The following is a 15,475-nucleotide window of genomic DNA, read 5'->3' on the forward strand; positions in this document are numbered from 1 at the left end:
TGTAACAAAAAACAAGAGTTATGGCAAAAACTAATTTCCAATCATAATGTAAAGGATGCTGCGATTCAAACTTTAAACTCGTTTTTCTCGAAATTGTCACTTAGTCCATTCTGACTTAACACCGATCAATTGTAATTATTACTAGCCAGCGGTACACTGACAAAGCATCAGAAATGGCCACATGACATAGAACTTGTGTACTTTCCGGTATGTATCGATTTCAAACCACCATCCCAGGTCAAACGGTTCATTCGGAGCATCGCAGCGCAGGAGCAAACAATTAAAACAAACACGGACAAACAAACGCTGGCTGTCCCCGGCCTGTGTGTGTGCGGTGGGGCAGTAGATGATGCCACGATAAGTGCAGTAAAATTCCCATAAGTATCCCCACACCATCGTAGTGGTTCCCTTTAGCACACATCTAAGCGGCCACTTTCTGCGTTTCTCGCTATACGTGAAACCCATTGAACAAAATGCAGCTCTAATTAAAAATGATGTGTACATATAAACTAGCCAATATTTGTCCCGAGTGAGCGGCGGCAGTTGGCGACCAAATCCGAGAGGTATAGCAAACGACCCACGGCAAGCGTCTTCGAGCGGTAATTAATAATGAAAACGTTTCGAAGCGGCGATCGTTGGTAGGCTGGGGATTAGCGAAATTGCTTGCAGCTACTTAAACGCCGGGTAGCGCGGATAAACGTCGATGTAAACAAGTGTCATGTAGTACAAAGAAGTAATATCCCATTTCAAGGGTGTGACGTAAAATAAACCGAGTGTACATATATGTGTTACAGAAAATGTGATGCTGCTCTCCTCCGTTTATTACAAACTTAATGGGGATTCGGTTGGGTCGATTGAATGTAAAAAATATAGTTTCTTTTGGCATATATTACAAAGATTTTATCCGTTGGCTCAATAATTAGACTAACAAATAATATCAACAATACTTACCTAATCGGAAAAGTAAATTTTCACAAATTCACTAACTTCGTTGTTTTTCACCATGTGAAAAGGAATAATTACCCGGAACACATGTCTACCACTGAACCACGATGGCAGCGATAAGCAGACACCACAACATAAAAAAATAAACAAAACATTATCTAACTACGGGGTTATTTTCGGCGATTTCCTCCATTTAGCAATGGGAAAACAGAACGCATTTTCCGTGCAGCCCGGCTTGGCGTGCGTTGTTTACGGTTCGACGGGTGGGTGGGCGTTCGGCGTTTTCCATTTCCTCTCGATTTGTGGTACGCGAATGCGATTTTTCATCTACGACTTAGCGAATGGCAACATGTCGAGCCTGTCGGTCGGTTCGGGTCTAATGGTACATTGGTCCCCAACTAAGTGACAGTATAATGTTTCAGCTGCCGAAGCTTTCGTCAACACCGGGCATCCAGGGCCGGATTTAAATTTGGTTTATCTGAAATGTAGCGAATGATAGCAATTATTTTAAACAATACCCTGATGTTTACATCGATACAAATCACTCGAAAACATTTCTCACGAATCTTACTTTCAATGTTTTAGTCTGTACCTGCAGCCGACCCTTTTAACCGCCAGCCGCAGATAAACTACCAAATTAATTTGGATCTAGCCGCAAAGTTCCGACTAATATTTGCCAGTTTGGTTTGGATGTAAACTTTTAACAAACAGGAGCACCGTTCCGTCAACTTGCTCGTGCAGAAGGGAGGTTCCTTATGTTTGGCATTACAATTTATTTCGGCATTGATTCGCAGCCGTTCCCGATTCGCTAAACTGTTTTAGGCAGGCCCGTATTTCAATAACCGTAGGTATATTAAGCATTTGGTGAGCCGAGACTGTGCGACCTTTCTGTTGGTAAATTTGTTTATGCTTGCACCGGACCGGGTGGCGGTAGTGCTTGCTTCTAATGAAGATGATTAAATTTCTCGTTTGTTTGTTTGTCTGAGAGTTCGTTTTTCATCGTCAAACTATAGCACCAAACAACTTTCAGCGTAGATAAGTTAATTAGCAAAGACTTAAAATGAGTACTAAAATAGTCGGGGCCACCAGCAATTGAGAACTGGAAGCCTTGAACAAGCAATGCGTTGTTTATTTTTTTTCTATGGACTGTTTGTTCACTTGGATCTTTTTCCGAACTTATCGTTGTTGGTAAATTTTTCTGTTGGGTTGGCCGACTTGGCCCTCACCAACGGTGTCAACCCTAAGGAGGCGTTGAAATCTGGAACAACTTTATACACCCAAAACAGCGTGCTAACATTTTCTGTTTTTTCACTTATAGTGGTGTATTCAGTTTATATGGAAATTTGCTACACCCAAAACTCGGCCGTAATACCTTTACGGTAATAAGAAAAAATGCTCTAATAGCAAGACGTTTCATGCTAAAACGTTAGAAGGCGCCAAAGAGAGAAGCCGTTCTCGTCAAAGCCAATAACGCGAAGACTGATACAGCGCTAGAGCTGAGGGATTTGAGGGAAAACGGGATAAGAATTAGGCGTAGCCAAAAAGATGAGATGCTTTTCGAGTTGAAGTACGATCCCGCGACAGGACCGTACCAAGTCTCCCCTGATCACGGTAGCTAAGTGGCGGATAGATCGGGAACAGCTGTGATACAAGTTATGGCAGATTCCCCATTCAAGGAGTGGTAGAACGGTCATATGAGTGCTCCGTGATCGCCAAAATCAACGGAACATCTTTGTGTGTAGCTGTTACGCTCCTCTAAGATGGACAGTGGAACAGTTCAGCCTAATGCTGAAGTAGTTACTCAAGTAGTTGATCAGTCGAAAGCCGGTAGTTATTGGTGGAGACTTCAACGCCTGGGCTGTGGAATGCGGCAGTAGAGTAACCAATACAAGAGGGTTTGAAGGATGACCGGCGAGCGAAAGTGGAAGACGAAAACCTTAAACAAGGACCTCTTCGGCACTTCGGCCGAACGGCGGGTCCTAGAACATAGATGCGGCTGATCTAACAAGAAAGATTGTGACGGCTTGTAACGCCACAATGCCACGAAAACTGGAACCATGCAATAGACAGCGTCCAGCTTACTGGTGGAACAAGACGCTTGGTATGCTAAGCGGTACTGGTCTCAGAACCAGAAGGCAGGCTCAGAGAGCTATTTCAGGGCTAGATAGAGATCGCAATGCAGCGTTTCGGGAAGCTAGGACTACTTTAAAACAGAAGATCAAGCTAGTAAGTCAGATTGCCACAAGGAGCTGTGCCGAAAAGTAAACGCCGACCCTTGGGCGATGTGTACCAAGTTGTGATTGCGAAAATGAAGGGCCCGTCGACACCAGCTGAAATATGCCCGGCCAACCTAAAGATAATCGCTGAGGGACCCTCACCGAAGCATGCTCCAACTATCTGGTCACCGACACCGTACGGCGAAGAGGAAGGAACAAACATGGGCGATCGGCAAATGACTAACGATGAGCTCACAGGCGCATCGAAGCGCCTAAAATCAAATAAAGTCCACGGTCCGGATGGAGTACCACACGCCTTGCTGAAAGCTGGGATCCTAGCATACCCGGACATGTTCAGAATGGTGCTGCAGAAGTGTTTAAATCAAGGATACTTCCCCTAAATGTGGAAGGAACAGAAACTGGTGTTACTGCCGAAGCCAGGGAAGCCACCGGGCAATCCGGCTATTTGCTGGATAATCTCGGAACAATACTGGAAAGAATCATCCTCACCAGGTTGACGAAATGCACGGAGGGTGAGCGCCGACTGTCCAAGATGCAGTTTGGATTCCGCATAGGAGCATTGACAGTGGACGCAATTCGGACAGTACTAGAGAGTGCTGAGAAGGCATCTAATGCATTGTAGTTACGACAGATGTGAAGAATGCATTTAACAGCGCCAGCTGGGAAGCCATCGCTGCAGCGCTGCACAGAATGAGGGTCGCCGACTATCTATCCTGAAGAGCTACCTCCAGAGCAGAGTGCAGCTGTACGATACGAGTGAAGGACAGAAGTCAATGTCACAGTGGGCGTTCCTCCATTCTCGGCCCAACTCTTAAGAACGGGATCTACGATGAGGCCTTGACCCGGGCTACCAGGAAAGTGAAAATCGTGGATTGCTGGAATGACGTGTCTCTAACTGGATCAAAGGGGTTAAGCTGCAGATAGCTCACCAGAAGACGGAAATGTTGTTCATCAGCAACTGCAAAGCGGATCAGCGGATGCAGATCGACGTCGGAGGGCACGTAGCATCGAAGCGTACACTGAAGCAATTGGGAGTGATAATCAACAACAGGTTGAGCTTCAACCACCATGTCGAATACGTCAGAGAAAAGTCAGCGAAGGCAACGAACGCAATAGCGAGAATCATGCCAAACGTCGACGGTCCGAGAAGTTGCACGAGACGTCTACTATCTTTTGTTTCCTCATCGATACTGCGATGTAGAGCTCTGGCGGAGGATTTCGAGTGCTACAATCGGAGAAACACCAGCAACGTGAGAAAAATTGTGAGAATCGATTCGATGGCGAGCTGGCAGCATGAATAGGTCACTAGAGAAAAAGGAAGGTGGACCTACCGGCTCAACCCAAACCTGTCGACGTGGGTCAATAGAAAACACGGAGATGTGAACTGCCACTTGACACGGCTCCTGTTGAGCCACGGATGCTTCGGGAAGTATCTTCATCAGTTCGGGCAAGCAACGGGAGTGATGCTTATGGGTGTCAGAGTCTAGGGAGGGAGGGTGTACAAAGATGGCAGGGGAGAAAATGATTAACTTTCAGTTTTAGCTATCGGAAGATTAACGGCATAGATTAGAGACTCGAACGGCCTCCATTAGGAAGAATCATGTACTGGGACGCCGGGTGGTCCTCCTCGAGCTGGCAGTTGCTTTGATGCGGAACGGCAGAATTTCGAGTTGCGCGTGTAATATTTGTGCTGTAGGTCTCGTATTTGTTGGTTCATTCGACTGAGATGTTTTGTGTTGCTCCTAAGTCGCATGAAACCATCGTGAGTGTGCAGTAGGCTGAAGAGGGCACTTCTGAGAATGACAAGAAAAATAAAAGGGGCAAATGAATCTGTACATTTATGGTTTTTGGGAAGGTGTATACGAATGACATATAGAGAAGATCGCGGCTTACCAGTACATTTTGAACCGGGGCATTGAGTAATCCTCCTCAAGCCCGAAGGGAGTGCAATAGCTGAGCTCTGACAGAACAGTAATCGGTGCATGCCCAGACAATATGTTTGATATCGTGGTAATCATCGCCATAAGTGCGGATACCGCTATTCGCGAGTTGGAGATGCGCCGAAACATCATGGGAATGATATCCCAACCCACATCCATTCCTCTGAACCGAGGTTTCGTTGATACCTTCAGGATGATAGAATGTAGCCACCGTCCCAACTCTCCATCTATCCATGACGTCTGTCAACTTTCTAGCGTCGTCTGACGAGAGATATTGAAAAATTCATTGAACCTTCTATAGCGCCCACCTTAGTTAAAGAGTCCGCTTCTTCATTACCTAAGATGGAGCAATCCGAGGGAACCCAAACTAAGATAGTTTTGTACGATATTACAGACAAAGCCCGCAGAAGCTCCCATATTATCTGGGAAAAATGTGCTTTCTAAGTTTCATTGAACGGAGAGCTATTGAGCTGAGGCTACCCTCATCGATGTTTTTCTCGTTAGGTTGTGAACGAACCGGCGCCAGTAGCTATGTTTCTTGGCTTTATCAAACTCTCCATGCGCGTTTCTAATGTCGCGTACTGCCGATAGCTAGCGGGTAGCCCGTCGTCCTGGAAGGCTTTATAAGCGGCGGCCCTCACCGCATACACATCTGTGCACTCTTTGTTCCACCATGCGTTGGGTGGACGCCCGCGAGAGTTCGTGTCTGGTACACGTTTAGTCTGTGCTTGAATCGCGGTATTGAGAATCAAGCTAACCAGGAGCCCGTACTCTTGCTCCGGAGGAAGCTCTTGAGTGAAATGGATTTTTGTCGGATATCAGATTGTATTCGGTGGACCTGAACCGATAGCAATATTAATTACGATTGGAAGATGGTCGCTGCTGTGGGGATTAGAGATTACCTTCCACATGTAATCTAGCCGCAGTGATATCGAGCCGAGGGACAGGTCTAAGGCGCTCGGACGCGCTGGAGGGTCCGCATTCCGTGTCATTTCAGCCGTGTTCAAAATTGTCATATTAAAGTTGTCGCAAAGCTCTTAAATTGAGGTAGATCGATTATCGTCATGAAACGCCTAAAACTAACCTCGGTGCGGGGAGGAGTTCCGCAATATCGCAAAGCCGTCGGTGGCTAACTGAGGTTCTAAGGAGGATATAGGTGGAAGCAATGCAAAGGTCTTTAATTCTGATTTGGCAAGTGACAACTTCAATGTCTGATGTCGAGGGGAGGTCGATTCGATTGAAAGAATGGCACTTTTGATTCACAAAAGTACTCCTCCGTATAAGTCGTCTCGATCCAAGCGAATAATATTTAAATCATGTGAAGTCCATATCTGAAGTAAGCCATGGTTCGCATAATGCAAAAACATTGCACTTCAAATTATTTATTATAATTTTTAAATGATCGATTTTCGGGTTTATGCGTCTGCAATTCCACTGTAGAACAGTGGTCAGATTCATGACCTCGTTCGATGAGTTAGCCGTCGAAGGATACAATCGCTGAAAGAAGGGGCCATTTAGTAGTGAACTGCATCAAAAATATTTTTACTGCGGGGAAAAGCTTATCAAGATGCTTTTAAGAGGGTCAGGAATATTTAATGCTGTAAAAATACGGTCCACAGTGTCCAGAGAATTGCCAGCGCTGGTTTTTTTTTTCTCTGGTTGAGAAATGGAAATACTTAGGGTTTTTGATGTCCCTGGAAGTGCTGGGAGGTCCTTTTCTGAGCTCAGGTTTCTCAGACCGGGAGCGACTTGCTTCGGTTTTGCATCAGTACTTCCTCGAGAAGTTATTTTTGCGGGACCTTGAGGAGACACTTGCTGGCCTTTACAACATGGCTTAGGAGAGGAAATACTCCTCCTTTTTCTATTGCTGCTAGGCAGAACGTTAGATGTGGGGTCGCCTTCGTCAGTAGACAAGATAGTATGGATGTTTTTTTTTTTTTATTTTATTTATTGTCAATGTTATGTTTAAAAACTATTTACATTTCATTATATTTAATCACATTCTGCTTCTAAGTGAAACTGAAGTGCCTGCACATTCACTATTCCTTCGCATTGTTTAATGAATGATATGTAGTACATAAATGTTTTCAGTATCAAAACTCTACGCGATGATCTTACGCTTTCTAAAGTTGGACGGAGTAATTCCTCGAAGGATAGCATTCGCCAATCTCCTTCAATAATCGCAATCTTGTTCTGCAAGAGCTGCCATGCTGCTGTTACTCGAGGGCATTCGCAGAATTTGTGTTTCAGCGTTTCAAGTCCTGCGTGACAGTGAACACAGCCTTGCCCGTCCGCACGTTGAATTTTATACATCAATTTCCTATGTTCGGTTTTTACGTTTATTAGCATGTACAGTTCACTTCGCTGATCCGAGGTCAATCGTCGATCTGAGATGTTCTGCCATGTTCGTTTCCAGTTTATCCCTGGGAATTTCCGTTCGAATCTTGGAGGTTCTATCTGATCAACAAAGACCTGACAGATGAGGCCCGCTTCCGGACATTGTTGTAACTGTGGAGTGAGATTTACATAGTTGAGGCTTACTGTTCTCAGACATGGTAGGTCTGCAGGAATCACGGTCCGATATTGCGCGTTCCGCAGATTAAACGATCTGTAGTACGGCATGCTGTCAAGCTCTTTTAGGTGACGGTTTATCAGTAAAGCCTTTGCTTTCACCGCTGGAAGATGTAATTTCAGACCCCCTTGCTCCTTATTTTTGGTTAGCTGTTGCATTGGAATTCGCGCTGGTACACCTTTCCATATAAAGGTTCCCATCATTGACGTCAGCTTAGCCGTATGAACACAGTATGGTAGCAGAATAGAGGCTAGATACCATACCATCTCGAGGTTAGAAACGTATTCAGCACCGCAACCTTCTGACACAAAGTGAGTGATCGCATACCATGTAAGCGCAACTGCTGTGCAAACCTTCCTATCATGGCATTCCAATTGAGTGTGGTCATTGTCTTTATTGAGTTGGTGAATATGACCCCAAGAATTGTTACTTGGTCCTTCAACTGTACCCAAGGTATATGTAGTGGAGTTACATCAATGAAGCCAACATCAACAGAGACCGTTTTCTGCCAATTTAGCGTTGCACCGGACACATTTTCGAACCGAGAGAACATCTCTCGAATTTGCTGAGCTCTCTCACTCGATGTAACAATCATACTGATATCGTCGGCGTATGCCACAATAAGATCGTTTGCACACACTTGCTCAAGCCTATGGATGAGCGGAAGGAGGTAGATCGTGAACAGCAACATGCTTATCGGATCTCCCTGTCGCACAGATCGCTGTATTGGAAAAGCGGGAGTGAGATGTCCGTTGATCAGTAGCCGAGAAGAAGAGCGAGTAGCAATCTCTGAGATAAGGTTCACAAATCGGGAATTTATTCCGAGTGAACGCATGTTGTAGTGCAGGAAGGAATGCCGGACACGATCGAATGCATGATCTAAATCGAAAGAGATTAGCTTACCTCTCTGTTTTCGCCTTATCAGCTGAGCGACTCTGTCTTTCAGAGCTAGAACAGCTTGGAAGATGTTCCGTTCGGGGTTCGCACACTTTTGCGCTTCATTGAAGATATTGTGTAATCGCATAACACTCTCAAGCCTTGATTTGAGTATTCGAGAGAGAATTTTGTAATCAAAGTTCAGTAATGAGATCGGTCTGTAACTCCCAACTGTGTTGCCAGCGCCTTTCTTTTTCACCAACACGATTAATCCGTCAACAAATTTTTCTGGTATGTCAGCACTCATAGCCTCATTGAGCACAAGATTAATTTCTCTGTGTATAATATCGAAGGTACGAAGGTAAAATTCTTTCGCAAGGCCATCCGGGCCCGGAGATTTCCTGGATGCACTTGATTTGATCGCTGAAAATATCTCTGCGGTAGTAATCTCGCTCATCATTGCTTCGTTGTGTTGATCATCCACCGGGATAATCCTGTCACACTGAAACGCACGATCAGGAGATATCTTTACTTCCCCCGTGCTCTCAGTATAAAGATTGGAAAAATAGCTGTACATGTGTTCGCTAATCTCTCCGGAATCTTCCAACGCTTCTTCATTCTCGTTCTGGATTCTTGTGATAGTGGTTCTCTTCCTCCTTCGTTCGCCAAGCTGAAACGTAGAAAGCGGCTCCCCTGTTACATGTGTCTCGTTTACTCGCACAAACATTTGCGTGTGTCTTCGTTGGAGGGCAAGCATTTCACCCTTTAATCGATTGATTGTTGATAGCATTGCAGGATTTTGGTAGTAGCTATCGTACGCTCGCTTTAGCTGCGCGTATAATGTCTGTTGTTCGTAGTGATAGTCTTCATAGGCAAGCTTCGATTTCCATTTGAAAAAAGACTGTATTTTTGGTTTTGTGTACATCAACCACCACAGCATCCACGACGAATAGTTTCTACGTTGAGCGGTCCAGTATTGCCAGCGTATTTGGAGTTCCTCCAGGTTTTCAGAGGTAAGGAGGTGAGGACGAAGAGACCAGAAACCCCGGCCTTGTTCTCGGCCGAGATGAGGAAGACACAGTCTTACTGTCACTGCTTTATGGTTGGTAAACGAACACACATGCGTATCAATAGTTCTCAGCTGCTCACAAAGTCCAGTAGAAACGTACATTCGATCCAATCTTGACATTGAATTATGTGTTATGTATGTGTATCCGTCAGTTCTGGGATTTATCTTTTCCCATACATCGTGCAGTTGCAGCTCGTGCACCGTAGCTTGCAGTGCTGGACTCGCATTCTGCCCAGTAGCATCACACTGTCGCAATACACAGTTAAAGTCCCCAGCAAGGATGAAGTGTTCGGTTCTATGTCGCATGTAATACGCTATTGTGTTGTTAAAGAACCTTTCTCGCTCCGACCGCAAGGCTGTACCCGATGGAGCATATATATTACACAACGTTATGTCGTTAATCCGCAGCGCGATCAGACGCCCATCTAGGCTTCTTTCGATGTTAGAACAGTGTATGTGCTGCTTAGCGGCTATTGCAGTTCCTCTTCGGTTATGGTCAACATTGCAGAACATTTTATACCCCGGCAATGTGAGTTGATCATTTTCCACCTGTCCAAATCAAAAGTACGGACGAAGTCACGAAGAGCATTGAGTTTTGTAGTATTTGTAATTGTGTTTATGTTTATTGTGGCAATTTTGTAGCTAGTGTACGCCATTACAAATTAGTATCCCCACCCGGACTCGTGCTGCCTGTGTCTTGACGTATTTTATTCCCCGGTGGTCTCCGTTTTGGACGTCTACTGTTAGACGATGTAGACTCGTCGGTTTCCAGATCATCGTTGCTCTCAGATAGAGCAGATTTTGATTGCGTATTTTCGATGTCTGAAGCTGGCCGGGTAGGTATTTTGAAGAGTATGGCCGATCTTGTCTGATTAGTTGTGGTAGAGGGTGCAGTCGGTGTCGGGTCCGAACCGTGGTCTTCTAGTTGGGGATTCGGCAATGTCAGTATGGGGGCCGTTACGCATTGCTGTTGAGTACACGACTCCACGGGCAGGCCTTCTGGGTGTGAAATTGTCCTGGCTGTGCTTGTGGTGGGTTCGTTTGTCTTGTCTGCCTTTTTAGTAGGCTTATTAGTTGAAGATTTCGGTCTTTGCTGTCTCGGAGCGAGAGAATGTTTTGTTACGCTAGCGTATGATTGTTCAGTTGTAAGCTTTTGGATCAAGAGCTTTTTGTTTTGCACGCAGGAGATACCATTGTGCACGTACTCATTGCAATGCCGACATGTTTGGCGCTGTCCATAATACGATACGAATGTGGATTCTCCGTCAATTGTGAGAATTGATGGAATATTTTCTTCCACCATCATTCTTACAACGCGAACTCCCGATGAAATCCCCCCGAAGGTAAACTTTTGATCCCACACCAGCTCATGGATCGAGATAACTTCACCGTACGCAGACAAGCAATCAATAATACGCTCGTCTGTTACATCTTCAGACAAATCGAAGAGTTTAACTTCCACTGTTCCGTCCTCCATTAGGATCCGAAGCTTGAAGATTTTACCATCAACATCGACTTCATGTTTATTATCGTGTTCGTCGACAATTCGTTGTGCTGTTGAGAGCTCGTCTGTTTTCACGAAAGCACAGCCGAGATTTCTGCTGCATTGAATTCGTCTAACTTGCTCGCTTTTCAGACCTAGAATAGAGCCAACAAAATCATGGAGCTCTTCAAAGCCTGGCTTTTTAGGTAGACTCGCATAATCGATGCGAAAAGTGTTTTCGCGACGCTTCATCCCGCTAACACGCCCGCCGCAACGCGCTGGGCCCGACGGTGCCCTGTAGGTTCGAAACGTTTTATGCAAGCTCTGTGTAAATCAAAGTCCGTGATCGACTTCCCTAGATCAGCGTTAGCTAAAACACTTGCGCTTCTCTCGGAAGTAGAGCGCTATGCCGGCCTCTACAAACATTTCTGTAGAAGATCACTTAGAGCAACCCTAAAGGAAACACTTAAGATTCTCCTCGCGCTGTTTGTACTTGGGACATGTCGGGAGATCATGTGGGTTTCCCTCACTGTAGAGACACTTTTCGACATCCTTCAACAGGAATCATCTGCGTGATTTCCACCGCATTAACTACAACGAACCTTATTTATACAGTGAGAGGTTATGCGTCCAAATTATTTGCAATTAGTACAGTTCATTTCTTCTTCTTCTTCTTCCAATTCTGTTTATTTTCCGTCGGCCTATTTCCGCTACGAGGCCAAACACCGACGCCAGAGAGGTGACCACTCCCACTATCTGGATTGGATATCGACCCATCAACTCATGGACCGGGGACCAACGGCTTTACTTCCCTTCCGAAGGAAGGCGTGACCTCAGATTTTTCTCACCTCTGAAAAATCTCAACGACCTCGACTGGGATTGAACCCAGACCAACTGGGGTGGGTGGCGGTCACGCTTACCACCCAACCATCGGCGCCGTCAGTACAGTTCATGACCCGCTGTACAAAAAGGTAGGCGAACCTTGTCAAAGAGAAGGTAGTTAGGTAGGGCAGACCCGGTGAAAGTCACCCGATAGGAGTATTAGTTGACATATGTCCTTTTTCCGTCAGCTGTAATGCAAACATTTGCTCTCCAGTATCATCACTGGCTGAAGCATGGGGTCTTTAAATCAGCCAACTCCAAGTATCAGCAGGTCCTCGCAATTCAGACTCAAATCGAAAACGTCCCCGTAGACTTCAACTCTGGTATATATACTCTATACTCCTTCGTTGTGAGCCCGTAGCCAGTAATATCGCTTGCCTGATTCAAACTATTCAAACTTGTCAGGGCGAATTTTCGATATTTCTGTTATAGCCGAACTCGAGAAATCTGTAACCGATTCAAACACTTTTGATCTTTGGCCCGGAGAAGATCACGTAAGGACCTGTGGCCGAGCATGGATATACCTTGATCCGGGGAGTCGATTTTGTTTCGACTTTCATCTCTCCTAGAGGCGAACTATTGTCAGGGGAAGTCGTTTTTGCACGGGCCCGGTGTTATTGTCAGGGATGGGAAGTGTAGTATTATTGTGGTACTTAACTTGTGTATATAATGGTATCCAGACGGTTTACTAGAAAAAAACACTGCTTTACTACTCATTGGGCTGATAATGGTAAATTCGCAGAAACACAAAAGAAGGGAAAACATACTGAAACCTCGACGGGCGCAAGAAAACCTTGGCAGCGGATTATAGCACTATTCTTTTTAACGTTGCACTACACGGACTGGAAAGATAGACCGATCGGTTTGAGAGTCACAGAACGAGTTAGTGTTTCTATTTGAGCTGTAAGTTAACAAATAGATAAGAATTATGATGAATCCAAAAGGTATCAAATCACGAAAAAGTAGGACAGAGCAGAATCAAGCAAAAACTTTTGATTTATTTTTTGTCATTTCTGTTCTTGTTTAGATAGTCGACTATGTGCACTTCTTCAGCTTTTAAACTGTGTGTTATAGCCACACAAAGTAGCTACAAACCAGCTGTAGTTAATTAATTAAAGGAGTCTGTACTATTTGCTTCTTCCGACGAAGATGCCAAAACGAAATTAAAAGATATTTACAAACGTTATCAGAATTGTGCCCTCTCGGTTTCATCGAAGATGTTTTTTCTCGGAAAAATCTGTAAAAACGAAACAGGAGTTTTTCGGATTTACTATAGTGACCTTTTCTTTACACTGCCATCCGTTGAACGAGCTATTGATGTAAAAATTTCTGTAAAGAGAGGAAAATATAAAAAGGAAAGAAAAAATGCAATCAAAATAATTAAGTAATAATTTATTTTATAATTGTGTAATGAATGTGTCCAACACTACAATATACTGCTATAAAAATCTACCAGCAAATCAACAACAGAGAGGTTTTTTACAAACTAAACTAAGATTATAGATATTTTGTGCAGAAATTTCAGAAATGTTAGAATGTATTTGTGTTGACGAAATAGAATTTACTAATAATCTATTTCATGTTTTCCGAATTTCATAAATAGTAAACTGTTCCCACTAAATATTCATTCAAATGAGTTTTTAAACAATTAATTCAATCATATCATAGGTTATATATAGTAAATATATGATAGAAAACCTATTTAAAAACATTTGATTGCAAGTGAATGTCTTCTGTTTACAATTTGTTATTTCGCTTTTAGTCACAGTGCCACACAGACAAGGTACTAAATTATTTATTGAGTAAACCTTCAATCAAGTGAGATGTCCCGCTTGAAAAGGAGTTCATTTTAAGCTGATGAGAACAACTAAAATCGAAACATTTGGTTTGGTTTAGCAAGCCAATGCAAGATGCACTATGCTATATTTTTCCTTAGGGGAGAAAAATTTGGGTAAAACTACAAGGGGTTGCACGAACTGTAGACGTAGGACTATACTACTTAATGTAAAATATTTATTTTCTTAGTACTTAGTGTGTGGGAAAAAACACCCGGACCGGTGAAGAAAAATCAAATTTAGGACAATATAATCACATCTCATGTATAGAACAAGCTTTCTAGTTGCTCTCAAACAGATCCTAAAAGTTCAAACACCCATGGATAACCCCAAGTTTGTAGATGTGTTTCGATGCCACAGGATTGTAAAATGGTTAATATTACGTCATGAGAATTCAATTCTACCGTGACAATTTTTTTTTGCCTGCAAAATGCCCTGTGTGTATGCAAAGCCCATGATTTGTTGGGATATTAGCATTGATCGGAAAATGCTTTCCAACGCTGCGCATTGCATACATACAGGACATTTTGCAGGTCACCAGAAGCTGTTCATTTTACCACCGCCACATGTTCATTTTACCCACTCGCTATAAACATGTCTCATTTTTGGACATATTTAGAAATCAAGAATCATGTTTGAAAAAATGTATTTATGACGAAGTATTTTTACCAGATATGTACAAAACATGTCTAACAAGAAACATAAGGTGATTGTAATATCTCATTCACTTATTAGTTAGAAAATAACGACTTTGCTTAACGTGTTCATTTTACCGCCAGTTCCCCTACCTACCAACACATTCGCATTGAACATTGAACCCAAGCGTACAATGCAAAATGAGTCAACGCTGATGATGATGGGTAGAGCGAAAGAGACAACTAGTACCACCACCACTATTAGCGCATTTCACCAAAATTCCACGCGGCCTTTCCCCATCTGTCATAATATCGTGATTTTGCATACCGAAGGGCTGAATGATAACACATTTTGTTCCAAAAAACAGCCCTGCGTTATGCAACACTTTGTGCAGGTTCATTATACCAGTTGCAAGTGGGGCCAAATTCACCAAGTTCCGTAAAATTCCTTTTAAATTACAGAAATGCTTAGATGAGCTAAACTAATTAATCAAATCCTGTTTTAAAAACTGTCCTTGCGTTTATACCAAAATGGGAAGCTTATTACTACCACTACATTACTTAATTTCAAGCGCAAATAGCAAATACATGTGCTAGTTAAACCAAAAATTTACTGGCAACATTACAGCGGCATTTAGGAAGCAGTTAGAGCGGTCGCCTGTTAGACGACACAGGGTAGCGTCCCTCCACAGCCAGTGTAACGGACTTCTAGCTCAGCTACACTGGCTGTAAAAAACACAGCGCAGTGATCTGCTTCGCCAGCCGTTCAACAGGGAACTGAGCGTGTCTGGCCAAGTCCGTTCTTTAAATAGTCGATGATGCCGTCATTCATAGAAGCGTTGCGCGCTAGGTACACCAATCCGTCGTACAGGGCTTGGGAAGCGCTATCTTCTGTGTGTTAATGCGCGATATTTTGACAAGGTTGTATATTATTTAATTTTTTAATGCTATGATATCAAAAATCTTTGGGTTTATCTATTGGAATCTATTCTTAGAAGTAT

Source organism: Topomyia yanbarensis, chromosome 3 (assembly GCF_030247195.1).
Source record: "Topomyia yanbarensis strain Yona2022 chromosome 3, ASM3024719v1, whole genome shotgun sequence".
NCBI classification, from domain to species: Eukaryota; Metazoa; Arthropoda; class Insecta; order Diptera; family Culicidae; genus Topomyia; species Topomyia yanbarensis.